We start from the raw sequence: 26769 nt of genomic DNA on the forward strand, positions 1-26769 counted from the left end.
ATATTCCTGCCTTTTTCCTGTCTTTAACACTCCAATCTTTTAAGGAATTTGCCCACTGAAGTCTCTTAGCTGCTATTGTTGGGGTGATCTTGGTTTGTCTTATTGGTCTCCTTGCCTTTAAACCTGAAAGGCAAAGTTGTCTTCTGACTGTTGAAGGAGATATCTGTACCCCACACTCTTCCATCTTCACAGACAGATCCCTGGTAGTTGCTTTCTGGTTAGATATTGCAAGATTCTTGAGTTTCCTTTTGAATCTTGGTGTTAGTTTTGGCTTTCTGCCACATTTCCCAACACGACTTTGCTGGTATACACAACCACCGTCATCACTTTTCTTGATATTACTCATGGCCTGTTGAGAAATACAGAGTCTTTCAGCTATCTGCTGCTGTGTATAACACCCCTCTCTTGCAGTAAGGTCCTTGCAATACCTATTTTTCTTGGTGAGAGGTCCTTCTTATGCCCCATAACCTAATTTTTAGTACACTTCAATGAATCCAAGTTCAAAATAAAATTGCTGCAAAAGAAATACCATAAACTAAAACAAAACAGTCTACCATAACCAAATAACATCATATTATGCATACCACAACTCAAACTCAACAATAAAGGATCAGATACCTTCACAAACTTTATGTAAGCAACACACTGTAACATGGAAGCTCAACAGATGAAGGTCAATAATTCCAGTTCAAGTCAGTGTTGCCACCATTTGCACCCAATATTGTTATAAAAAGTAGTATATTTGCTGCATAGTATCCCTGCATACATATTATGTGTCATGACTAATGTGTCAACCAAGAAATTGTGCTTAAGAATTACTAGTGAGAAGAAACAGTAGACCAAAGTGTTTTACCATAATAATTTGCACACCTCTGTAACACCCACGGTATCCGCCTGCCTGTCGAAAGAGGCGACTAGAAGGGGCCCCGAACTTTGTAGCGTGGGTTGGCGACTACGGGGCCCTTAGCTGAGTCCTGGCATTGCTTCCACTTACTTGTGCCAGGCTCCTCACTTTCATCTACCCTATCCGACCTCCCTTGGTCAATTCTTATTCTTTTCCGACCCCAACGTTATTAGAGCACTCGAGGCCTAGGGAGTCTTTCATTTCACGCCCTTTGTCTTCCTTTGGCCGATACCTTCATTTTTCGAAGTGTCGGATCCCTTCAGTTTTTCTCTCTGATCAGTTTTTTTGGTTGCCAGTTGCTTTACGTCGCGCCGACACAGATAGGTCTTATGGCGACGATGGGACAGGGAAGGGCTGGGAGTGGAAAGGAAGCGGCCGTGGCCTTAATTAAGGTACAGCCCCAGCATTTGCCTGGTGTGAAAAAGGGAAACCACGGAAAACCATTTTCAGGGCTGCCGACAGTGGGGTTCGAACCTACTACCTCCCGAATACTGGCCGCACCTAAGCGACTGCAGCTATCAAGCTCAGTTCTGATTAGTTTTAATAGAGGATGGTTGCCTAGTTGTACTTCCTCTCAAAACAATAATCACCACCACCTTTCATATAGTGTGCTGTCACTAACAAGTAGCTCTCATTTTTAATTGAAGTCCACCCATCCATTGTCAATGCAACCGCTTCTGCAGACGACATTGCAAGCAAAAAACAAGCCTGCGAAGTGTTAGTGTTGAAAGTTTTCAAAGATTGTGCTGAGAAAATGAGCAGTGAAAGACTGGTCACTGCGTCAAAAGTTATACTCCTCATTCGGTCATTGAAAAGATGGTTGTTGCAGATTTGCCAATAACTCTGAAATTCGTGGTGATGTGAAACAGATGGCCGAGAAGCTAGTGGAAGAGCTAAATCGTTGTACTTAAAGCACTCTAGGAGAGACGATTCCAGCTTCAGGTCTTTAAAAATGATGTAAAGTCCGTTCATTTTTATTTATTATTTAATTAGTCTATTCCCCAAGTGCAGTTTTGTTTAATTAAGTGTTGTGTATGAGATGAACACTCCTGTAAGGAAGATACTCTTTCGGCTGTGGATTCAGCGCACTTTTTTCTTCCAGATTCACAAGGCAAGCATTTTATTTCACTCTGTCGGGTTGTCAGTGTCTTCGTATATATCTTTAATGGTGTAATAACACAAGTGACAGGTAGGATGGGACTGGGAATAAAGGACGAAATGAATGACGTAGCTAGTCAGAGCAGGGAAGAGAGAGAGTGAGCGAGCGACAGACAAATCGAATGAGTTGTGAATAATATGAAGTTTGAGAACTGTGAATGATATGAGTGCGAGAACTGTGAAGTGCTTGAACTACCAGTTCAAATTGAATGGTTAGTTCACACTTCATAGGAGTGAAGCGTTCATTATCAACGACTCACATTCACGAGCTACCCATCACTAAACACATAAGATATTTGGAGATGTAGAGTGGAAGACAAATACACACACAGAATAGTGCTACGGCTAGTTCTGTCTCTCGTAGCAGACAAGAAAATATTTTTTTCTTTTCCATCTTGTTCTTATGCTGTCTACCTAGATAGATACAAGATATCTTCTTCTTACTCTTTTGATGATGATGATGATTGTTGTTTTAAGGGGCCTAACATAGAGGTCATCGGCCCCTAATGGTACGAAATGCAATGACAAAATAAAAATACACACAAAATCCTCCACTGACCAGAATTCAAAACGTAAGGACGAAAAAATGAACGGATGGATATGAAGTTAAAAACAAAAACGTAAGGACGAAAAAATGAACGGATGGATATGAAGTTAAAAACAATCAGTGGAGACGACCCGCAATGCCTGTCTCAGAAACTGACGGAAAACAATAGTAATACTGACCAAGGGGCTGCTTCTATAGCTCGATACTAAATCGATCATGCTTACAAGCTAAAGGGGTCCGAAATATAGGTCATCGCACTCTCATAATGGTACTTATCGCTTGGAAAGTAGAACCATGGTATTTGACATGGTGCGGTACTAATCAACAGTATCGTAGACTCGCGGTATTCCACACATTATGGTACTACTCACAGGTAATGAAATTCGCACAGGTAATACAGACCTACGGTGTTTCACACATAGCGGCGCCATTTACAGGCAACACAAACCTATGGTTTTGAACACATACGTGTACTAACCACAGGGACTCGTACAATCCCGCGGTATTCCTTATATAGTGGGTACTAATCATAGGCAAGCCAGAACCCTGGTGTCGCTCATATAGTGCTACTAATCACAGGTATTGTAAAAGCCTAACCGCACGGTGCTCCTGATTGCTACTAATCACAAACCTATTTGGTACCTAACATAGTGGTACTACGCGCAAGTAATAACGACCCATGGTGTTCCTTGCGTGGTGGTACTAATCACAAGTAGTTTCATGGTTCTAATCCAATCGTCCCTTGGTCGCCCCTTTTACTCGCCTCTCACGACAGGCAGGGGATACCGTGGGTGTATTATTCGTCTGCCTCCCCCACCCACAGGGGGTGTGTGTTTGGTCCGCGAGAGGTATTTTATTTCCCTCTAGTCCGCCGGCAAGCCGGTTAGGACCCTCCTATCTGCCACCTGGGAGTATCACCTCTCCTATTATTATTATCAGTATTTCATTTGTTATTTTGTCAATCTTTGTAAGCTGGAAGGTATCCATATATGTAGTACAAGTAATTTGTTTTGCACGAGTGGGAAAACATTGCTATATTGGAATCTGGTAATTTGTATGAATCATGCGGCCATCCCAGTCTGATGAGTTGAGCTTCTTGTTGTACTAGGATAGTTCTATGACTCATGTGGAACACCCGAGAGTTTGTTTATAACTTGGGACCAAGGTTCGTGGTCTTACTCTTTTCATTTCCAAAAGAGCATGTGTGGCTCAGTTGAGTAGTTGAAAGGAGGTGCAGTACTATTGTTTGCAGTAGCCACAAGGTTGGCAAACCATATCTACTCTAAGCCCAAATGAGCGAATGCTTCACTACTTTCCTCTGGTGAGGACCACACACACTTCTTTTTTGAGAGTAGAAGCAATGATGGTGTAAGACGATTCGAGAAGTAGATTGCTTCTATAGTAAACCACAGAAGCATCTTAACTACTTTTGCTTTTAAAAAGGGAACTGTTGTAAGATAGAGATCATTTGTATGTGAACGTGACAAAAGGATTGATTGTACAATCTTATTAATCTCAGATGTGGAGAACTTATATCACTATTGTAGTGTTCATAATTTAGGGTGACTATCATCAAAGAGTCTGCTGAATAATTGGTTGAAACTCAATTATGACTCCTGTAATAAAGTATTGATATGTGAACACGAACTCCCAATAGCAGGAATTTTTTTCAATTGCATGTCATTTCCTTGGAGGTGCGAGATGGAGACTTTTGCTTGGAAAGTAGTTTCGATCATAACAGTCATTCTCCTAATGACATATGGGGTTATCATGGGAGAAGCATTAGATTTTCAAGTGTTACCACATGAGAAAACCCCAGGGATATATTTTAAAGATCAGGGAGATGTGGCTATATCTGCGGTAGATAGGAAATTAGTTACTTATGTGAATGTAAGTAAATTAAACGGTGCATTTCGAGTTTTTAAACAGAACATACAGAAAACACAAACACTGTGTAATCAATTGCCACAAGAATTAAACCACACATGTCAACACGACATACAGTTGGAGGTTAATCGTTTACAAAAGACACAGGGATTAAGAGAAGGAATTAAGCAGTTTACTCGAAGTACAGAGAAACATAAGAAACGTGGGATATTTAGCTTAATTGGCAATGTGTCAAAAACTATATTCTGTATTTTAGATCAAGGTGATATGGATTTTTATCTAGGGAAAAATATTTGAGTTAGAAAGAGAACAGATATCCATGTTAACAATAGCTAAAGAACAGACGACAGTGGTCAGATCTACATTATAATCTATAAATAGTATTTTTATGATGTAACAGCCAATGAATTAAAATTGAATCAGAATTTAGAGTACATTCAAAATTTTCTGATCGAACCAAGACAGTCAACACAATCATTTACACTGTTAGAAATTGAGATAGCTATTAACAGACACTTAACTGAGATAGAGAATCTTGTAACACAACTATATGAACGGTATGAGGTGGTTGCTACTGGAGTTATGTATGCTCAAGTAGGAGTAATACACACGCAAATTTTGAGCCCTGTTGAGATAATAAAGGCATATAAGGAGTCACGAGAACAGTTTCCATTAGGAATGACCCTACCATTTCAGCTGGGTACAACTCAAGCACAATTGATTTATAAGTTTGCAGATGTTACAGCATTTGTTAACAAAGATATGCTAGTGTACATTGTGTTAATGCCGCTCAGTGATAAGGAAATCTTTAGGTTAGGTATATGAAATACTTCCTTTTCCTACTATAGTTAGAAATCAAAATCACCAATTTGTAAGTGTACAAATAGAAAAAGACTTTGTGCTCACAGACTCTGAACAACAATTCTATACTTACCCAAGCAAAAACCATATAAACAATTGTAAGCTTGTAACTAAAATGTCTAAGAGTCTGTAAATCAGAATTCATAATGAAAACGGTTCAATGGAATAGAAGAATGTGTAATTATGTTGTATAAAGATGTTAATTCAATACCTGAAAGTTGTAAAAAGAATGTAATGCACATAATAAAGTTAACATGGTTACCTGTAAACACAAGTAAGTATTTGTATTTAGATCCTAAACCAGTAAAGGTAATAGTTCTCTGTAAAAAACTAGTGATGTATTATTAAATGGTACAGGTATACTGATATTGTATGAAGCTGGTACAGTTTTTGGGCCATACACTAGAATCAAAACTATTAATACTACTACTTACAGGAAGGATCTACAGTAGTTCCCAGTGTACCTCTTGAGTATGACTGTTGTGAATAATTAAATTCTAAAATCAGATTACAAGATTTAAACGTAACAGAAAATGTGCTACATAGTCTCTTAACCCATGTAGATGATTTAAAACATGCTGGTAGAAAGGTAGAGGAAGTGGAGACCTTAATCAGGGATAAAGACAAAGAGTTGAAAGTTGATGTCAATTCAAGTCTCAGTGTGTATAAGATAGTTATTTGGACAATAGTAACTGTAGTGGCAATTTTAATCATATTAATCTGTTGCAAATGTTGCCCATGTTTAGCTGGGACATATCATAAAAAACTTTTGGGTTCATACTACTGGATGTCGCACAAAAATTTGTTTTAAACTGAAGATAGTAAATGAAAGTCATTTAAAGGCAAAGTCATCAGATGATGATTTGGTAGTATATTTTGAGAGACCTCGACCAGTTGAGAGTCGAGCCAGTATTCATGAAAGGGAGATATCAGATGAGTCCTTAAGACAGTCACTGGTGATTCAGTACACACAACCCGTAGTACGAGATCCCACGAGAAAATGAGAGTAAGTCAAAAGGTACTCCACGCAGTATACCACAGAGTGTAATAAGATGATAACAGAAATAGTTGAGGAGAGTGGACAGAAATGTTCGCATCAAGTGGACGCAAACATTTCTTCCCTGGTGAGGGAGGTGCCACGACCGCGGGTCGAAACGCGCCCCTTTTCAGGTCTCAGCGCCAAGCGAACGGGCTCGAGTGAGTCTGGAATCCGTGACTAAGGATATTGAGTATTGATCTAGAGTTTTTATGATCATGTAACAGTGGCAAGAAGTTATAGTGTTTCAAATGTTGAGTGATAATTTTATTAAGTGGGAGAAAGTTATGAGTATTTAAAGCATAAGACTTCATACAAATTCCACTTGAAGAAACCTGGTGCAGCTCAAGTCAGTATGTGTAATGTTGTGTTATAGTCAGCTACACCGCATCAGGGCAAAATAAAAAATTCAAAAGAAAGTTCTGTAAGTGTTTCTAGAAGCGAATACAAGCAAGTATCGTGCAGATTGTTGACGCAGTAGGAAACGAATTGTTGGAGTGAATTCCATAACACTCCCCTCAGTTAGTGGGAGGAACTCATAAACCAATCAAACTTAAAAACATCTTACTACTACAGAAGTAGAGGGGAAAAGCTTTGAGAAACGTCAAACTATTGAGCAAGCAACATGTGTGTGACTGTGTGTCACAAAGGGAGAATCTGTCTGACTACCATGAAAGCAACACATCTATGTGGCTGAGGTAGGAGGGGAAGTATTCATTCTCGTGGGAAAAAAAATTGTAAGCTATGGTACGAAAAAGTTAAAGATGAGAAACATGAAATTCTAGATGTAAAGGTTCATTTCTAAAGATAATAGGCAAATTGATGCCTTTAGAGTGTACAGACTGGGAAAGGGTAGCACTGACAATGATTCCGAATTATTTGATAAGATAATCAGTTATGTGGGAAACGATAAAGAAAGGAACGTGATTGTAGCGGGTGATCTCAATTTACCAAATGTCAATTGGGAAGGCAATGCGAACGACAGGAAGCATGACCAACAGATGGCAAATAAGTTAATATGAGAAGGGCATCTGTTTCAGAAAGTGATGGAACCAACTAGAGGGCAGAATATTCTGGATGTGGTGCTGGTAAAACCTAAAACAAATTAGTGATCACGAAGCTGTTTTTGTGGTAGTTAAAAATAAATGTGAAAGAAAGGAAGGTAATAAAATTAGGACTATTAGGCAGTACCGTATGGCTGATAAAACAGGCATGAGGGAGTTTTTAAAAAGTAACTATGATCGGAAGAAAATGGTAAATAGAAATGTAAACAGGCTCTGGGATGGGTTTAAAGCAATTGCTGAGGAATGTGAAAATAGGTTTGTACCTTTAAAAGGTGGTAAGGAATGGTAAAGATCCACTATATTATAACAGAGAAGTAAAGAGACTAAGAAGGAGGTGCAGGTTGGAAAGAAATAGTGTTAGAAATGGCTAAGGAAGTAAGGAGAAATTGAAGGAAATTACTAAGAAATTGAATCTAGCAAAGAAGTCAGCTAAGGATAACATGATGACAAGCATAATTGGTGGTCATACAAATTTTAGTGAAAAATGGAAGAGTATGTTTAGGTACATTAAGGCAGAAACAGGTTGCAAGAGGGACATTCCAGGAATCATTAATGTTGTTGTTGTTGCTATTTTGTTTTACGTCGCACCGACACAGATAGGTCTTATGGAGACGATGGCTCGGGAAAGGCCTAGGAATGGGAAGGTAGCGGCCGTGGCTTAATTAAGGTACAGCTCCATCATTTGCCTGGTGTGAAAATGGGAAACCACGGAAAACCATCTTCAGGGCTGCCGACAGTGGGATTCGAACCTACTATCTTCCGAATAATGGATACTGGCCGCACTTAAGCGTATGTGTATGTGAGGATCTTCAAAAGGCAGAAGTATTCAGTCAGCAGTATGTAAAGATTGATGGTTACAAGGATAATATCCAGACAGAGGAGGTGACTAATACTAAAGAAGTATTAAAATTTACCTATGACAACAATGACATTTACAGTAAGATACAAAATTTGGAAACTAGAAAAGCAGCTGGAATTGATAAGGTTTTGGAGGATATATTAAAGACAATGGGTTGGGAAATAGTACCATATCTAAAGTAGTTATCTGATTATTGTTTGCATGAAGGAGCTATACCAAATGAATGGAGAGTTGCTATAGTAGCCCCTGTGTATAAAGGTAAGGGTGACCGGGCGAGTTGGCCGTGTGCGTAGAGGCGCGTGGCTGTGAGCTTGCATCCGGGAGATAGTAGGTTCGAATCCCACTATCGGCAGCCCTGAAAATGGTTTTCCGTGGTTTCCCATTTTCACACCAGGCAAATGCTGGGGCTGTACCTTAATTAAGGCCACGGCCGCTTCCTTCCAACTCCTAGGCCTTTCCTATCCTATCGTCGCCATAAGACCTATCTGTGTCGGCGCGACGTAAAGCCCCTAGAAAAAAAAAAAGGTAAGGGTGACAGACATAAAGCTGAAAATTACAAGCCAGCCAGTTTCACATGCATTGCATGTAAGCTTTGGGAAAGCATTCTTTCAGATTATATTAGACATGTTTGCAAAATTAATAACTGGTTTGAGAGAAGGCAGTTTGGGTTTAGGAAAGGTTATTCCACTGAAGCTCAACTTGTAGAATTCCAGCAAGATATAGCAGACATCCTGGATTCAGGAGATCAAATGGATTGTATCACGATTGACCTATCTAAAGCATTTGATAGGGAAGATCACGGGAGACTACTTGCAAAAATGAGTGCAATTGGACTTGACAAAAGAGTGACTGAATGGGTAGTTCATTTTCTAAAAAATAGAACTCAGAGAATTAGAGTAGGTGAAGCTTTATCTGTCCCTGTAATAATTAAGAGGCAGTATTACTGGACCTTTATGTTTTCTTATATATATCAATGATATGTGTAAAGAAGTGGAATCAGAGGTAAGGCTTTTTGCAGATGATGTTATTCTGTACAGAGTAATAAATGAGTAATAAATAAGTTACACGGTTGTGAGCAACTGCAAAATGACTTCGATAATATTGTGAGATGGACAGTAGGAAATGGCATGATGATAATCTGGGATAAAGGTCAGGTTGTGAGTTTCACAAATAGGAAAAGTCCTCTCAGTTTTAATTACTGTGTTGATGGGGTGAAAGTTCCTTTTGGGGATCATTGTAAGTACGTAGGTGTTAATATAAGGTGAGATCTTCATTGGGGTAATCGCGTAAGTATGATTGTAAATAAAGTGTACAGATCTCTACACGTGGTTATGACGGTATTTAGGGGTTGTAGTAAGGATGTAAAGGAGAGGGCATATTAAGTCTCTGGTACGACCCCAAATAAAGTATGGGACCCTCACCAGGATGACTTGATTCAAGAACTGGAAAAAATCCGAAGAAAAGCAGCTTGATTTGTTCTGGGTGATTTCCGACAAAAGAGTAGCGTTACAAAAACACTGCAACGTTTGGGCTGGGAAGAATTGGTAGAAAGGAGACGAGCTGCTTGATTAAGTGGTATGTTTCGAGCTGTCAGTGGAGAGATGGCGTGGAATGACGTCCATAGGCAAGTAAGTTTGATTGGTGTCTATAAAAGTAGGAAAGATCACAATATGAAGATGAAGTTGGAATTCAAGAGGATGAATTGGGGCAAATATTCGTTTATAAGAAGGGGAGTTAGGGATTGGAGTAACTTACCAAGGGAGATGTTCAATAAATTTCCAATTTCTTTGCAATAATTTAAGACAAGGCTGCAAAAACAACAGATAGGGAATCTGCCACCTGGGCGATCATGCTAAATGCAGATCAGTAGCGATTGATTGACTGATATGACTTTAAACAAGAAGAAAAGAGTATAGAGGTATAGAGAAATAGCTCACCAGAATAACATTACATAATCCATTTTCGTCGAAATGGAGTTAATGATGGAAAAACGTTGCATATTCCAGACTGTAATGGTAGGAAAGATATTTTCAGGGTTGTAAATTATCACCAATATTATTTTTATAGTTTATTAATGGCATCTTCCAATTGAAAGGCTTTGAGAAAGGATCTTCTCTAAGTCTTGAGAACCAAGATGTTTCAGGCCTAATCTTTGCTGACGACATCCTTCTACTTACATTAACACCTGTCAAGATACAAAATTGTATTAATGAGATAGAAAACTATTGTATAGAGTGGAATCTAAAAGTTAATTCACAGAAAGGTGTAAAAAGGCATCAAGCTTTCAGAGAGTGAATCGAGGTCGAAGGTTTAAGACAAAGCTAGTAGTAGTAAAAAAATTGATTACCTATGAATGATTAAAAGCAGCAATGGCAGATAGGCAGAACAGATAAAGAGCAAAAATGGAGTAAATGCTTTGGCTAGTATAAAAATACTGGATGGAATGATGCCTAACATTGAATATAAAGTTCAGAAAAACATATTTAATTCAGCAGTTAAAGCTAAGGTATTGTACAGAGCAGAAATGTGGGGAGTAGCTAATATATATATATTTGCTAGTTGCTGACACAGATATGTCTTATGGCGACGATGGGATAGGAAAGGCCTAGGAGTTGGAAGGAAGCGGCCGTGGCCTTAATTAAGGTACAGCTTGTGAAAATGGGAAACCACAGAAAACCATCTTCAGGGCTGTCGACAGTGGGATTCAAATCCACTATCTCCCGGATGCAAGCTCACAGCCACGTTCCCTGACCGCACGGGCAACTCGCCAGGTGGGGGGAGTAGTAGCTAATGAAATTGAAGCTAGATATAGTCATAATAAATTTGTCAAAATAATTATAGGACTACCCAGCTGCTCTGCAAAGATTGGACTGAGAATGATATGTGGAGGGATGAGTACAACGGCAAATACAAATATTGTGAAACGGACGGTTAAGTATTAGCCAAGACTAAAAACGGGGGCAGGATGTAAAATTTTTGGCAAATAATATCGGCACCAAATGAAACATCAAAATGAGGGCTACTGGATGGATGGGGTGAAGAAGCTATTAGATGACATAGGAATGGGGTAGTACTGGGAAAGAAATATATAACGGGATGACAGGAGATCGTGTAAGAAGGTTGTCCAAAAAATACAAGACACAGAAAGACAAACAATAAGGCAGAATGTAATAACAAGAGAATTTTGTAAAGTAAGTGTAAATATGATAATATGAACTCAAATATTAACAGAAAGGGAAATGACAGGGATAATTTGATGGTTGATAGGAGTATTAAAAAAATCAATCAATGCATTTTATGCAATAAACATATGGACATGGCACAGCTGCTACAAGACTGTAAAGAAATTATAAAAATCAGAGAGAAATATATAGATGGGAAAGAAATATATAAAATTGAAAATGAACCTGAATGAAACATACTAGCACTAACAAAAATGCATGTAATTGTTACGATTACAAAAAATTAATATTCTCTCTCCAGTTGGTCACCCATGACTGGGAGAGGAGAGTATTCGATTCATTCATTCTTAGGCCTACAACAGAATTAGAATTTTGACCTGTGAATGTTTTACGAGCTGTAAAAGACAATCAATACTAGCTTTCTGCATTCAGGCATATTGCAATTCACTATGCTACAATAGTCATAAAAAGTAAGGGCATCTCTCTCTCTTTCTTTCTTCCTTTTACAGTAGAACTTCATTCTTAGTTCTATATTTATTCCGTATAGGAAGATGATCTCACTTCCTATATTAAAGACAATCATGGAATGGGAAATGGGAGAATGTTTCAAACACACAACATTTGGCACACACATTCTAAAGACTCTGTAATTCAAATTTTATATTCACATCAAACAGAAGTAAAACATGATGAAATAAATAAAACATGAATTACATAGAATTATCATCTATCTTTTACACATGATTAAAATAATGACTATATATATATATTTCTTTTTACAAAGAAGAGAGAATATGTAAACATAAAACATGCTTATAAACTTGTTAATTTAGTTATGTTAACATCATCATGTTTCATTTTTAAGTACCCTTAAAATATAACTAGAGCAGCAAACGGAATGAGTGAGTAAGGTAGAGGTATCTGCTTGTACTATGGTGATGTGCAGGGGAGCCCACTGTGCTTTCTTCATAATTATACAAAAATATACAATTTGTAACAACAGTCATACAGACAATAACAGAGAGATTCAACAACCAAACATACAACAAGCATAGTCATAACTGCATGCAAGTTCAAGTTCTTGGCTCCATAGACAACTATTTAGCCTATCAAGCATGCTGATCCTCCAACAAAGTACAAAAATCTTTAATGAGTGACAACTTAGTAAGGTCTGTGCTTCATTTGAAACAACACATGATGTAAAAAAAACATCTGCACTAATCTGATGAAACATGCATATAAAGATGATTATACCTTTTCAGTTGTTGGAATCTGTTCCTTATGCTTTTACCTACCAATTTCAAACTTGTTTTTGAAAGAGTAAATTTATTACATTTCCAAAGTTTTAAAGTAATTGTTAGAAAATTTTATTCTCATAAGAAATAATATATTAATATAAGCTTTAAAAGGAAACCAAGAAAATGAGGATCCGACACATCACAGTTAAAACAAAAATGAGCGTTATTCAGAAAGATGTAATAAATGCAATGGATCATGATATTTAGAAAGAAAAATGTATCATTGCTTGGATATTTCTCTACAAAGCATAAATTAAAACTCATTCTAACAAGAACAATAACAATGTCAGTGCTTCCCAAGATACCAAAGTTTTAAAGTCTCCCAAACATAATTACATCTGATCTATTTTATAAATTCATGAAAAATATAAAATAACACCACTGAATATCTAAAATTGCAATTTGATTTTTAAGTAACAAAAAAAAAAAAAAAAGGAAATATTTCTTAAAATGCACCTGTTGGATAAAATAATGGTTAAGAAGTTAGTTTTGGGACAGATAAAGATTATTTGAAATATAAAGGCAATATATTAACAGCACTGAAAAACTTGAAGGTCCAGTTAAGTATTACCTTTCTACATTCCAAATGCACGAATAAAATATTTACAGTTTGAGAATAACTGATGTAGACTTCTTTAAAATTAATCAACTGTTGTTTTTAAGTGAGAAACACGTGAGGCGAATAATACGTAATTCAACAATGGCACAGAGAATGGACATAGAAATTAGATTCTACTTGAAAAGGCTACTATTGTAGAGAGGTTAATAAATGATTAAATGTTGTAGTAAGAACCCAAAACAAGAACATGACATATACATGGTACAAGAATAAACACACACCTTAACAGGTCACTAGTACTAATTAAGGTCATCCACTGCACCATCTATGGGAACAATTATATTGATCAAAATATACAGATCATTAAACTACTGCAATACCATACAGTAAAGAATATTTCATTGCAATTTAACAAAGTAAAATTTGTACTGGCAAGCAAGAAAGCTACCTTCAGTACCAAAGAAAATAAACTCATCAGTTTTAGAAGCATTAAGAATAAGACTTCTGTGTGCTAATACCTAACATTTGAGATTCAAATGTAATTAAATGGGGAGGAGAAAAACACAATCTCATTCCTGTAGTCAACAAGTAATAAATAATAATAAATGCAATAAAACTGTAAGAGAACACTACATAAAATAAAATAATAATAATAAAAAAAAACCCCACCAGCTTAAATGTTCATTAAAGGAAGGATAACAGTATACAAAATTATTGCTTGCATTGATATCTGTCGGTCCTTTGTCAGCAATTTAGTGATGATGTGTGAAGTAATATATAAGCAACACTTCTACTTAATATGATTCCAGCATGAAGTAAGATTTTAATTTTGAATAATTTGGAGATTTCTCAAAAAGATCTTGACCATACTTTCAAGTAAGTTTGTGTAATTTAGAAAGACAGTAAGATTTATGAATTAGTACTTCCAGTGAATAAAGATAAGCACACAAACAATTAAAAACTGTACCAAACATTTCACTATTTTACATTTTCTTAATGCACAACTTTGAATTGGATAATATATGCTTGACAATGGAACTCAATCCAGGTATATATTTTGTTGTTTTAATATTTTATTATTGTCTGCTGAGTTTAGATCATATTAGAGCTAAGTGACATAAAATTAAAATGCTTTAACAATGGCCTGCAAACATTATTATTATTCTTCTTCTTATTATTATTATTATACAAAGTTATGCTTTTAGGTTTTGCAAATTATTGTCTGTGCAATATAGACAGTTGCTGGATGTTACATGACCTTTTCACTATCTGTCCAGAGGTAAATTTTCTCCCTCCTAAGAATGCAAATTTCAGCACTATCAAGTTAAGCTACTTTGTATTTGGAAGTAATTATCCCTGGAATAAATAAGTGCATGAGAACTTTATGAAGTGTATCCAGATAGACACAAGTCAGATGGCTACATCTGCCATAAAAGACTATATACAGTACAAGGGAGGTGGTTTATGAGAAACACCATTTAATTATGTAATCTCATTTGCTGCAAGATTGACAAATGCTGTGTTACACGCTACAGAATTTTCAATACATCATTCTCAGTTATGAGGTTAAGCAATCTTATTTCTTCTCTCTGTCATAATTTTGTTGGTTGTCACTGGATTAATTTTAGAGGCAAAGTATATCTTTATTCTTAGTCTAAGAACTTTGTAATAGACTGTCAAATTGTCTCATAACTACTGTTTGTCGAATCTGCAGAAAACTGAGGATAAGTGTTGTTTTAAAGGACAAAAGAAGATTATTATTATTATATTATTATTATGTACACAGAGTAGAGAACACTTCAATGTACCCCAATCAGAAAATTCCTCTCAAATCTCAGGTGTGGTGGCCATCAACATATATGACAAATACATTCTCAAAAAATGAGTACATAACATTAAACTTATTTTTAATACTTCTACACTGATGACAGTTGACAAATTGTTCATGAAGGTCCATACTTATGACTGGTCTAAAAAACAGACTGCATCTGTGACCCTATCATTCACAAGATTTGATAATCGGCACGATCAACATGCAATGAAAAGAGAGTTGTTTTTCAAAAACCCTGAGTATTGAACAGAAAAATAAACTACAGATACACACACATCATTACAATAGCTGCATTAATTTTTATGGGCTCCCAACCAGCACTTGTAGATTGAACTGAGGCAACAAATGGGCATATAGGAACGTAATGTACTGAAATACAAAACACTTGATGGGGAACAGCTACTTTTACAAGAGAAATAATATGCAATTAAAAGATTTTCAGAGAAACATGTGAACACAAAGATTATTGCTATTGGTAAAAGAACGACTAATTAAAAAGATTTCAGTCATGTACATTTGACTAAAGAGATATATCCCATTACATTAGGTATGAGTGACTTTTATAGGAAAACAGCCAGGCCAATAATATATCAGAGTGTATCTCAAACCACATTAAGAAAGCTATGTGATGAAATGAGCAGTTGAATTATGTCATAGTGATTATTATAAAATATGTATAAATGTAACATTTGAAATTCTATTAAAATAGTCCATTTTCACCATAAACAATTTTTAGGGAAACACGCCAATATTTCCCATCTACAAAATATATACTTTCAAGCACGCATGTGGCAAATTATGGACAGCTACGCAAAACTGCTATGAATTTGTTACATGCTTTGGTGCTAGATGTCTTTCACCTGCTCATTTCAAGAGAAACAACTACAGTTTAAATTAAGAATGAACCCGAACATAGCACAGCAATTTACATCCATGTCCGTGGTTTGGTCTACCTACCCATCTAATATATACACATATACACTGTCACCTACATTACAGCAGCATATATCTACCCTGACTGGAACTATGAGAGTGGCCCAATTGTATTACTCAACTGACAAGCATCTTTCCCTTTCATGTTAGTTGTGGCATTGCTTAGGGGATAAAATGAAAAAGAAATCAAGCAAAATATCCCCTAATCATTCTGAAAAACTGCTTCAAATTTACTTTGTATCAAGTTCCTCGAAGGACAAAACTGAAATTAAAGAAAGTTAGAAATTCAAGTTTATGTTATTTTCAATAACAACATTAAATTATCTGAAGGAACACACAACAATGAACATTAGCACTATATGTGAATAAATTCAAATCTCCTTATGACACAATATTCAGAGAGATTATAAAATGGAGCAAATTAAAGGGGAAAAGCAGTCCTCTCCTTGTAGAAATCATGGTTCCAGCTTGTATAAGAACTTCGAGAAATTTTTTGATCTTGAAATGAATAATCCTTTTCATACTGAAAACTGTCTTGCTACTGCCAGGTAATATATTTTATTCTGTACTATCTGGACACACTATAAAGCTGATCTAACAAGGATTATCACATCTAACAAGGATTATCACATCTAACAAGGCATTCGGAAATAAATTAGTAATATAAAAATAACATGCAAACAATACAGTTTGTCCTATTCCAACTTCCAAGCAGTACCTGCCATCCATAGTTCTATTGTCAGTAATTTTGTAATTCCTGAGGTGGTGACCTGATTAAGTAATAACAATTATCACCAGATAAAATATGACAGTATTAAAGAAGCCCAAATTCTGTGAATTAAGTGTCAGTGTTTGGAAATTAAGCTTTCAAATTATGATATAAAGATTTGGAAAAGTGGGATATTTAAATTTACCTGAATCTCATCATCACCTCTGATTTTCATTAGAAGGTAAAATATGTTATGATAATATGTTTGGTGTGAGGTAAAGGGCAAGAAATAACACGTTCAATATCACCAAAATGAGAAATTATATGGCTACCTATTTTGAAAGATAAACAATGTTGAGGTTACCAAAGAAAAGTACCTCTTAAAAAAGATACGAAAATGGGGAGCACTAGAATTGTTCATTCTTTATTTTTAGAACTGCAATGAGAATGTGAATGTGGCAAGTAGGGATATCTCTGAACAGTTTCTATGCACATTTTAAATTATCTCTTGATGTATGTACAATGAAAATTAATTGAACTATGTGTATGTAGAAGAAAAAATTATTTTCCACAAGTATTTCCTGCAAAATTGAATACATTACCGTAATTATTCAAAACTGGACCACCACCCTCCCTTTCCAATGTGATTCTAGAAAAGAGTACATTTTTTTAAAGTTTACTCCATTTTATTCGTACCATTTATGATGATTAATATGTACTTTGTCAGTTGGAAAGTATTCATTTAACAGTCAAAGCTACTGATGATAGCATTTACTTCCTGGTTATTAGTAATGGTGTTGCTGAAAATCATTCTACTTAACAGGCAAGCAAGTTTTGGATGGAGAAGGGCTGACCAACTGAGGCAGTAAAAATATGTTTGGTTCACCTGAAAAGATGACAATTCATTCTGTGTTGGGGAGTTAATTTCAGAAATGAGACAACACCTTCTGGAGAGGCACATAGATTTCAGCACCCCAGCCGAAATAATAAGGTCAATTCCTGGGAGAAAAGGTAGCTGAGCAAAAGCTAGCCACTCGGTAATTACAAATAGAAACTTAAACCTTCCACTCCTACAGGTGCCTTCATGGTCTGAAGTAGGCTTTTCTTTGTTTTTTTTTTTGAGCAGATATTTTAGTATGAAAAGAGTGACCATACTTGGGGAAAACATATAATCTCAGTTCTGTAATTATCCAGAACTTAAACCCTAGGCAAAAGTTTGGAGTCCATCATTCCCAGTCCAATTTCACTTATCAATTTTTGTTTGACTCTTTCAAATTGGACAAATTAATGTAACTCTGGGGGCATGTAAGGAATTATGTGATAAACAGTATCAGATTAATAAGATATACAGTACCATGCCCATAACACAATTGAGAGATGGTATTCTAAAAACACACAGTGTGAACTCATAATTTCTTAACATGCAATGTATAGGATATTGTACTGGACCTAGCTATATTTACAAGTCTTTTTTTTGCTAGTGGCTTTATGTTGCACCAACACAGACAGGTCTTATGGCGATGATGGGATAGGAAAGGGCTAGGAGTGGGAAGGAAGCAGCCGTGGCCTTCATTAAGGTACAGCCCCAGCATTTGCCTGGTGTGAAAATGGGAAACCATGGAAAACCATCTTTAGAGCTGCCGACGGTGGGTTTCGAACCCACTATCTCCCGGATGCAAGCTCACAGCTGTATTTACAAGTATTAAGGTATTACTGAGCTAGTCCCATGGGGAAGGAGTAGCACTTCTATCTCTTACCCAACGACTTTGGGTCATACAAGAATTTGAATGAGTTTCACTCAGTCTACTGAGCTCAACAGAGGAGCTGTCTAATATGAGTTAAACAATTGAAGAAAGTTATATGGCTGAGAAGCCATAACTCTGTGTAACTGACAATAATATTAGTATGGCATATGGCAGGGCAACAACTGTCCTGGCAGTCAGGGCAGTGTGGATTAATGGATCATGGATTTAATTTTTTTTTTTTAACTTTTACATAACACTTATACCAATGAAGTGGTAATCTAGATCATCTGATGTTACCAACTGTTATGATCTTCCCGAATAGTCACAGATAATCACCAGGTACGAGGTAGAAATTTTACATATTCTTTTAATAAAGATTTCTCAAAAGGATATTTGCTAAGTCACTCTCTTTATTTTGTAACTCTAAACAAGCTTTAATTGCAAGAAACTTCAGTATCCTGCAATTACATACAGGACAACAACATTTTGTTCCAGCTTATAACATATCTATATTAATTAACACTTCAGTACATAGCCTACAATGAAACACAAAGAAAGAAGCAGACTAATGTACCTGAAGATGGTCTACAAATATTCATTATTCAGATTATGTTAATTTTGTTGTTTCTGAATGCACCTGAAGATGACCTACAATAATCCTGCCACTATTCACACTACATTCATTTTGTTTTCATTATTTTTCTTGCCATTTGTTTCACACCAAACCACTTCTCAAGAGAATCATAGATGCTAATGAAGAATCAACATGTGTGTGTGCTAAGAATGGGTTTTCCATATAAAACCTGACCGCTCGCTCATGCGTGGCTGGTTGGCCGACTTTCCGCACACTCGCGGCCTAGATAGCTATCAGGGCTTGTTTCTTATCCTTCACTTCCCACAGTGTAGTAAGTATTCTGTGTTCATTTGCAGAGATGGGATACCTTTCTTAGAGCAAGGTATTTTTGTATCCAAATGTTGTTATAAATACAAATCGGCTCATCATGTTTGTGTGGAGTTTGTTAGAAGGTTCCTAGGACAATTGCCTCCTTCCAGAACTTAATTTCATGACCATATGAATAAATGTGAGACTACTGGTTCAGTGCTAAACCAGAAACACATGCAAAGATGTACTGTGTTAACAGAAGGAAAATTAGATGAAATTGGTACATAACTTCGTATGCCACGAAAATCACTACTGAAATTAGCATGGCAAGTTGGGGTTTCAGTTACTTCTGCATATACAGCAACAAAATTATTAAAACTCAAACCTTACATAAGCACAAGTGTTCATAATTTAAAACCACCTGATCTTGGAGCACACGCGGGTATATTAAGAGAGGTTTCTCTCATCAGTCAATCAGCCTTGGGCAGTATGGATCAATGGATCATGGGTTTAACTCTCTTACTGCAGAATTATCTGGCACACAATATCCCTTGGCTGCGTAATTAAATTTGAAAAATATGTTTGAAAAACAATTTTTCATATTGCGGTAATATGCGAGAGAGAATGTACAAAAGCCATTCCTTGCACTGGCAAACCATTCTGTAGTCCCTGGTGGTATGATATTCTTATATTTTGAAAACATTTCTATAGAAACAATCATTTTACATGATTACTTTGAAAACATTTCTATAGAAACAATCATTTTACATGATTACAAGTTCAAATAGTTTGATATACAGTCCAACCTGCTCTAACGGACACCTTTATTCAGCGGACACCTCCTTATATGGACATTTTTCCACGGAACCGATTTTATTTTACATAAGACACATGTAAAACAAGCCTCACTTAAGTGGACACCTCGAACTCTGGACAGCGGACATTGCCATTAGCCTCATCCACTAGTCTTAAATGGACACTTTACACGTTCCAGACACTGCCTTTACGCAGGACTCTGTCATCTTTACTCTTAAAACTTTTCTCAAACATACAGGAATTCCTTTCGAATGTATGTACTATTTCGTACCCAAGGAAAACAAAAGAAACATACATAGGAATGTTATAGTAGCCGTGTGAAGTTAATAGTTCTGTACAAGGCTCTTTCCAAACCTTTTGTTAGGGTTGCCTTGTCTTCTAATTAGTGTATATTCGGAGAATTCTAGTTGCCTGGGAATGTGCGAGTGACTGTTGACTCACAAGTTACCAAGGGATTTTCCAACCCAGCCTGCATAATTTTCTTCATAACTCAGATTGTCGTAGCATTTCAGTCACCCAGTAAACATGAATAGGAGGGACATTGCAGTATAAGAGTGGTTCAAATGTGTTCGAGGACACATGGCTGAAGAAGTCTCAAATGAGACGAAACATGCTCCAAAGTATGTTTAATATATTTTTATATTAAATGGTTAGCTGCCTCTGGCAAGTAGGCCAATGTTGCAAGAAAATGCACGAGAAATTGCAAATAATCTAAAAGTTGAGGTTAATTGAATAAAGAATTTGTGTGTCATACTGGGTCGTTATTCCCTTTTCGAGAATATTGCGGTGAAGAAAAACGTGCTAAATTTGTACACCCAGCTGAATGATTACTTCCCAAAGCTGTAACGAACGTAGCCCACATCACTTGTAATATCTCCCAGGCAAATACTTAGTTAGAAATTATTTAGAATAATCAAAATAAAGATGTATGGGACGTTTTTGCTGTTAAAATGTTCGATTAATGTTTTACAACCTTGTTTGAGCGGACACCTCTCATAACGGACATTTTTCCATGGAGATGACTGTGTCTGCAGGAAGGAGGTTCGACTGTACTACCAAGAGATCTCCAAGGGCTACGTACTGTGGAAATGCATAACCCGCAGTGAGCGGAAACACGAACTCGCAATAATGCAACTTCCGCGGAGCAAGGCTCATGGCGTGCTGTGTATAAATGTGACCACAGCAACGAAGGAGTTAATATTTCCTAATACAGTTTTTCATGATAATGCTTTTTCATTATTAATTTTAATATCTTTCATATTTTTCTTGCTCTTTAGTTCACATGTAGCATATGCTTTACCATAACCTATGAAGTACTATTGGCTTACTGAATTATATTAACATCTCAAACCTCTTTAATTGTAGATTAAATACTCAAATCAAACGGTTTTTCACTTTGATACTACTACGACTACTACTGCTACTAATAAAAAAGATAATTCAAAACAGTATTTTACAATCTCTGGGGTGTGTTAGTGAACACCCCTTTGATGAAGGTCGCAAATCCCCTCTGCATGTGCTAAATCTACTACTTCAGAAATGGAAATGTATAATAATGCAGTAAAAGGTCTCCAGCATCAGAAACTAAATAAATATTAAAGAATAAGGGACCACCAAAGTCATTTGATTTCTGCATTTTCTGAAAGAGTCATTTTTAATGCAACATGTCCTTTAGATAATACAACATCAAGTTCACAAATGTCAATTGCTTTTTAATTATTTCGATACGTGAAATTAAAAAATAATGTGGTAAACTTATGCAGAAAAACGAATTCTTTAGGTAGTCATTAATGCCACTTGCCTGAGATATTTCAGTTGTATACTGTAAATCGCAGCTGAGAGGCAAAGGACTGAACTTCACGATATTACACAAAAGAGATTCCTTGTCAACATTACAAATTAGCCTCATCCTAGTTACCTCTATATACAGTGTTGGTATGTAGAAGAACACTGCAAAGTACTAATGAAAAAAAATCTGAAGCTAGGTAACATGACTAATGAAGTACGGAAGGGTTTAATTAAATTAAGAACTAGTGTTAGGTTTAATGGTCCACCCAATCAATACGCTTCACTTTACAAGTGAAAACTATTTAATATTAATAATAATTGTATGGCCTCAGCTACCGTGTGCAGACATTTCACTTTGATGCCATCTGGCTGTCTGCTCATCAATTTTGACATTCCGTTTTACTCTAGGCCTACTAGATAGCACACCGAGTAAACCGAAACTCTCTTGGGCGTCTATGGCTGAGATTTAATTCATTTTGTTGGGTAATCATCAAATGTGTCACCAGAGATCTTTTACATGCCGACATCGTACGACATGGAGTGTTGAATAGACGTTTTTCCACCCTTCAAAAATCCGACTACCTCTGCCGGGTTTGAACCCGCTATCTTGAGATCCGCAGGCCGACACTCTACCACTGATCCACAGAGGCAGCTAACCATTTAATATAAAAATATATTAAACATACTTTGGAGCATGTTTCGTCTCATTTGAGACTTCTTCAGCCATAACGTCTCGTAGCAGATTACAATGCTCATCGCTGCTGTCTAATAATTTAAAAATGGAAGAACCCATGTCCTTGAAGAATTGTTTGAGAATACACTATAGATAAAATGTACACATGATTTACATAAAATTGACCATCACTTCTTGCAAAAAGTTTATCTTCAATGTTAAAATTTTTAAAAATTTGAATGACATTTCTTGAATACATGACATGCCAGCCATAACGTATCGTAACAGATTACAATGCTCATTGTTGCTGTCTAATAATTTAAAAATGGAAGAACCCATGTCCTTTATGAACTATTTGAGAATACACTAAAGAAAAAATATATACACTATTTACATAAAATTGTTCTATCACTTCTTGGAAAAAAAAAAAAAAAAAAAAAAAAAAAAAAAAAAAAAAAAAAAAAATCTTCAGTGTTAAAATTTTAATGACATTTCTTGAAAATATGACATGCAGTGTTGGTAGTTTCAGTGTACCGACTGAGGGAGTTTGAATTCTGGCCTCAAAATATGAAAATGGGACCAAATCCACATCAGAATATTTCAAAGCTTAAATTCATAAGGAAATTCCCTTTCAAAAAATAAGCTACTTCTAGTAGAAGGAATCTAATGCTGCTGAGAAAGCCTGTCATTTAGCAAAGATCTGTGCAACATGATCACCATATTAATAGCTTAATTCTTATGAATATTCATTTAAAAAAAGACAAGATCTGGAAAGAAAGAGATATATAAAATTAATGGGTTTAAAACCCTTGGAAATTTAAGAAATGAGTTTCCGTCACAAATGCGTCACGTAAAAGCTTATCATCCAAGTTGGTGAAACTCCCTATAGTGGGTTCACATCTGAGCCTTGCTCTGACTTGCTTCTCCCCCCACTACTGCGCATGTTATAATTATGTTTCCTCTCGCCCGGTGGAACTTGGCTAGGAGCGGCAGGGGGGTGGTGGTGGTGGTGGTGGTGGTGCAGCAGTGATATTAGTAGGGGAAGGGGAAATAGCTCAGCCTATTGAAGAAATGTCATTCAAATTTTTAAAAATTTTAATATTGAAGGTAAAAATGTTTTTTGCAAGAAGTGATGGACAATTTTATGAAAATAATGTATATATTTTATCTTTAGTATATTCTCAAACAGTTCTTCTAGGACATGGGTTCTTCAATTTTTAAATTATTAGAGAGCAAGAACGAGCATTGTAATCGTTATGGCTGAAGAAGTCTCAAATGAGACTAAACATGTTCCACAGTATGTTTAATATATTTTTATATTACATAGTTTTCACTTGTAAAGTGAAGTGTATTGATCGGGTGGACCAATAAACCTAACACCAGTTCTTAATTTAAACTGTATCAATACGCATCTATATGATGTTCATAAATTGTAACAGGATTTAATTATGTATGTAACATATTAATATAATATTGTAATATAAATGATAATCACTGATCTGTTAGCAATTAATATTGGTAACACTGCACACACGCCACCAGAACAGTAGCATTTCTTAATAAGACCATTAGAAGATAACTGCATCTTCATGGAAACTGGTATTTCCAGTTACTGAAAACAGACTTCATACAGATTTTTGGTCATATATTTTCTATGCTTTATTTTCTGTATAATTTTAACCTGCTCAACATGTCAATAAAAATCTTACTATATAATGATAATTGCTGTTTTAAGGGACCAAACCTTGCAGTGGTCAGCCTCTCTATATTATACACTGGAGACACTGACATTTCATTAGTACTATACTCTCCTTGTTCGTGAGGGCGAGTTTAAGAACTGTTCATCAGAAGAAACGATTGACAGCAATTTCTTAATAACTGTATGAACATTATCCAATCTCTAATGGACTTTTTATAACAAATTTCAATCTTAAATAAAAACAGCTGAGGAGGGAGTGGTCTGCTTGGGAAGTGGAGACAGTTAAAATATTGGGCTTTAGTCCATGATTATGAGATTTCATTCCAGTTCAGGCTGATACCATTCGAGAGCATTGGAGTGCAACAATTTCATTTCTATAAATTAAATGGCATAATAATTAATCATCTCTATTGTTAATAGGATATGCTTGTCATCTTTACAATACATGGAAGTTTGCTATATTTAAGAATGAATTAGGGTCATTGACGTCCGTCCGTCCGTCCAGATCAGGCTGCTCAGCGCACAACTACACTATTTTCAGTGAAAGCTATTAGTGACTGCAACAATTTCCATGAAATATATTTTTGTCATTTTATGTAGCCTAAGTCGAACATCTGCATTTGGATGGATATGAGTAGAAATAAGTATGATCAATGTACTGGGGGTACCCAGCTCAGGCAGTATTGGTTTGCTCGGTTCATTTGGAATGACGTGGGTTCGATTCCCCAACTGGGAAGTTGAAAAATTTAAGAAACAAGATTTCTGCTTTTGGAGGTCTACTCAGCCCTCACCAAAAATTAGTACTAGGTTAATTCCTGGGGGCAAAGGCAGCCAGGTGCAGAGCTAACAACTCTACTTCACCAAGTACCGAGGTTACATAGTGGAAGCCTTCACGTTCCACCCCTCCAAGGGCCTTCATGGCCTGTATGGAAATGACTTGGCTTTGCTTATGATCAATGTATGACATATTAATTGTAAATAACTAATAATGCTTTCTACCTTTCATTACAAAGTTTTAATTGAGTCTCTGTGTATAAATTAATCTACTAATTTGTTTAATGTGCTTAACCACATAAGAAATATAACACCTAACTCTTAAAATACACCATGATATACATATTTAATTCCCCCCCCCCCCACTGGTTGCTTTACATCGCACCAACACAGATAGGTCTTATGGCAATGATGGAATAGGAAAGGCTAGGAGTGGGAAGGAAGTGGCCATGGTCTTAATTAAGATACAGCCTCAGCATTTGCCCGGTGTGAAAATGGGAAACAACGGAAAACCATCTTCAGGGCTACCGGCAGTGGGGTTCAAACGCACTATTTTCCAAATGCAAGCTCACAGCTGCATATCCTTAACCGCACGGCCAACTTGCTTGGTACATATTTAAGCTGTATCATAAGCACTAGGGAGAAGTCTTACTTTGAGGAAACCATACCACAATACCTCCAGATAATATCACTACCAGATCACGATTTAGAAATTAAGGGTCTAGTCTAATGATATGTATCACAGCATTTCTTTATTTCGATTATCTCATTTTATTATAAACATCTCCATTCTTGAAATATATTAGGAAATAATGTACATGTGTCAAGAAATGCAAGGAAATCAGGTCATACAACACAGTTAAAGGGCTCAAGTTTTAGGGGAGAGGGAAGGAACTGACCACTTTATTCGAAAGTAAACCCTGGTTCTAGAAGTTATACAGGGAGAATAATTGAAGTGTTCACTGCAGTGCGTGGCTGTTTAGCACTCTATCCCTCAGTTAGGTAGAAAATATTGGGCTTTTAAGGTGTGTTGCGAGGTTATTATCACGATGGTTAAATCCACTATAGAGCAAAGAATATTTTTGGCTGAGTGTTATTTACACAAGAAGAAGAAACCAGTTAAAAGGTGCCTTCGAAAATTTCATAGACAATTTCCCGGTGTGACAGTACCATCAAAACGTTATGTGCATCAGCTCGTTTACAACTGGCGTAGTACTGGTTCCGTAAGCAATAAGAAAAAGAAGCGAAGGAGAACAGCTCTCACACAGGAGAGGTTAGAAGATACACAGGCAAGACTCCAGGTCAGTCCACATAAGTCGCTTCAGAGATTAGCTCAGGAAAGTGGTATTTCACCTTCTTCAGCACATAATGCAACAAAACTGTTACGTTTACGATCTTATCGTACTCAATCAGTCCATAACATACTGCCTACAGATTTCAATACAAGAATATGATTTTGCAATTAGCTAATAAATAGTGTCCACGACAGTATTGTGGATCCAAACTTTCTTTTTATGAGCGACGAAGCCTAGTTTCATTTGAGTGGATATGTCAATTCACAGA

The 26769-nt window shown here is 36.3% G+C and overlaps 1 protein-coding gene across 1 annotated transcript in view; it reads right to left on the reverse strand.

Moving 5' to 3' along the window:
- Positions 1-26769, reverse strand: part of put (activin A receptor type 2 punt) — a 317293-nt gene that overhangs the window by 9049 nt on the left and 281475 nt on the right. The window contains exon 12 of the transcript XR_010858587.2: positions 10254-10501. The gene's annotated coding sequence lies outside the window, so the exon portion shown is untranslated. The remainder of the gene's footprint in view (positions 1-10253; positions 10502-26769) is intronic.

This window comes from Anabrus simplex, chromosome 1, assembly GCF_040414725.1.
Source record: "Anabrus simplex isolate iqAnaSimp1 chromosome 1, ASM4041472v1, whole genome shotgun sequence".
Taxonomy (NCBI): Eukaryota; Metazoa; Arthropoda; class Insecta; order Orthoptera; family Tettigoniidae; genus Anabrus; species Anabrus simplex.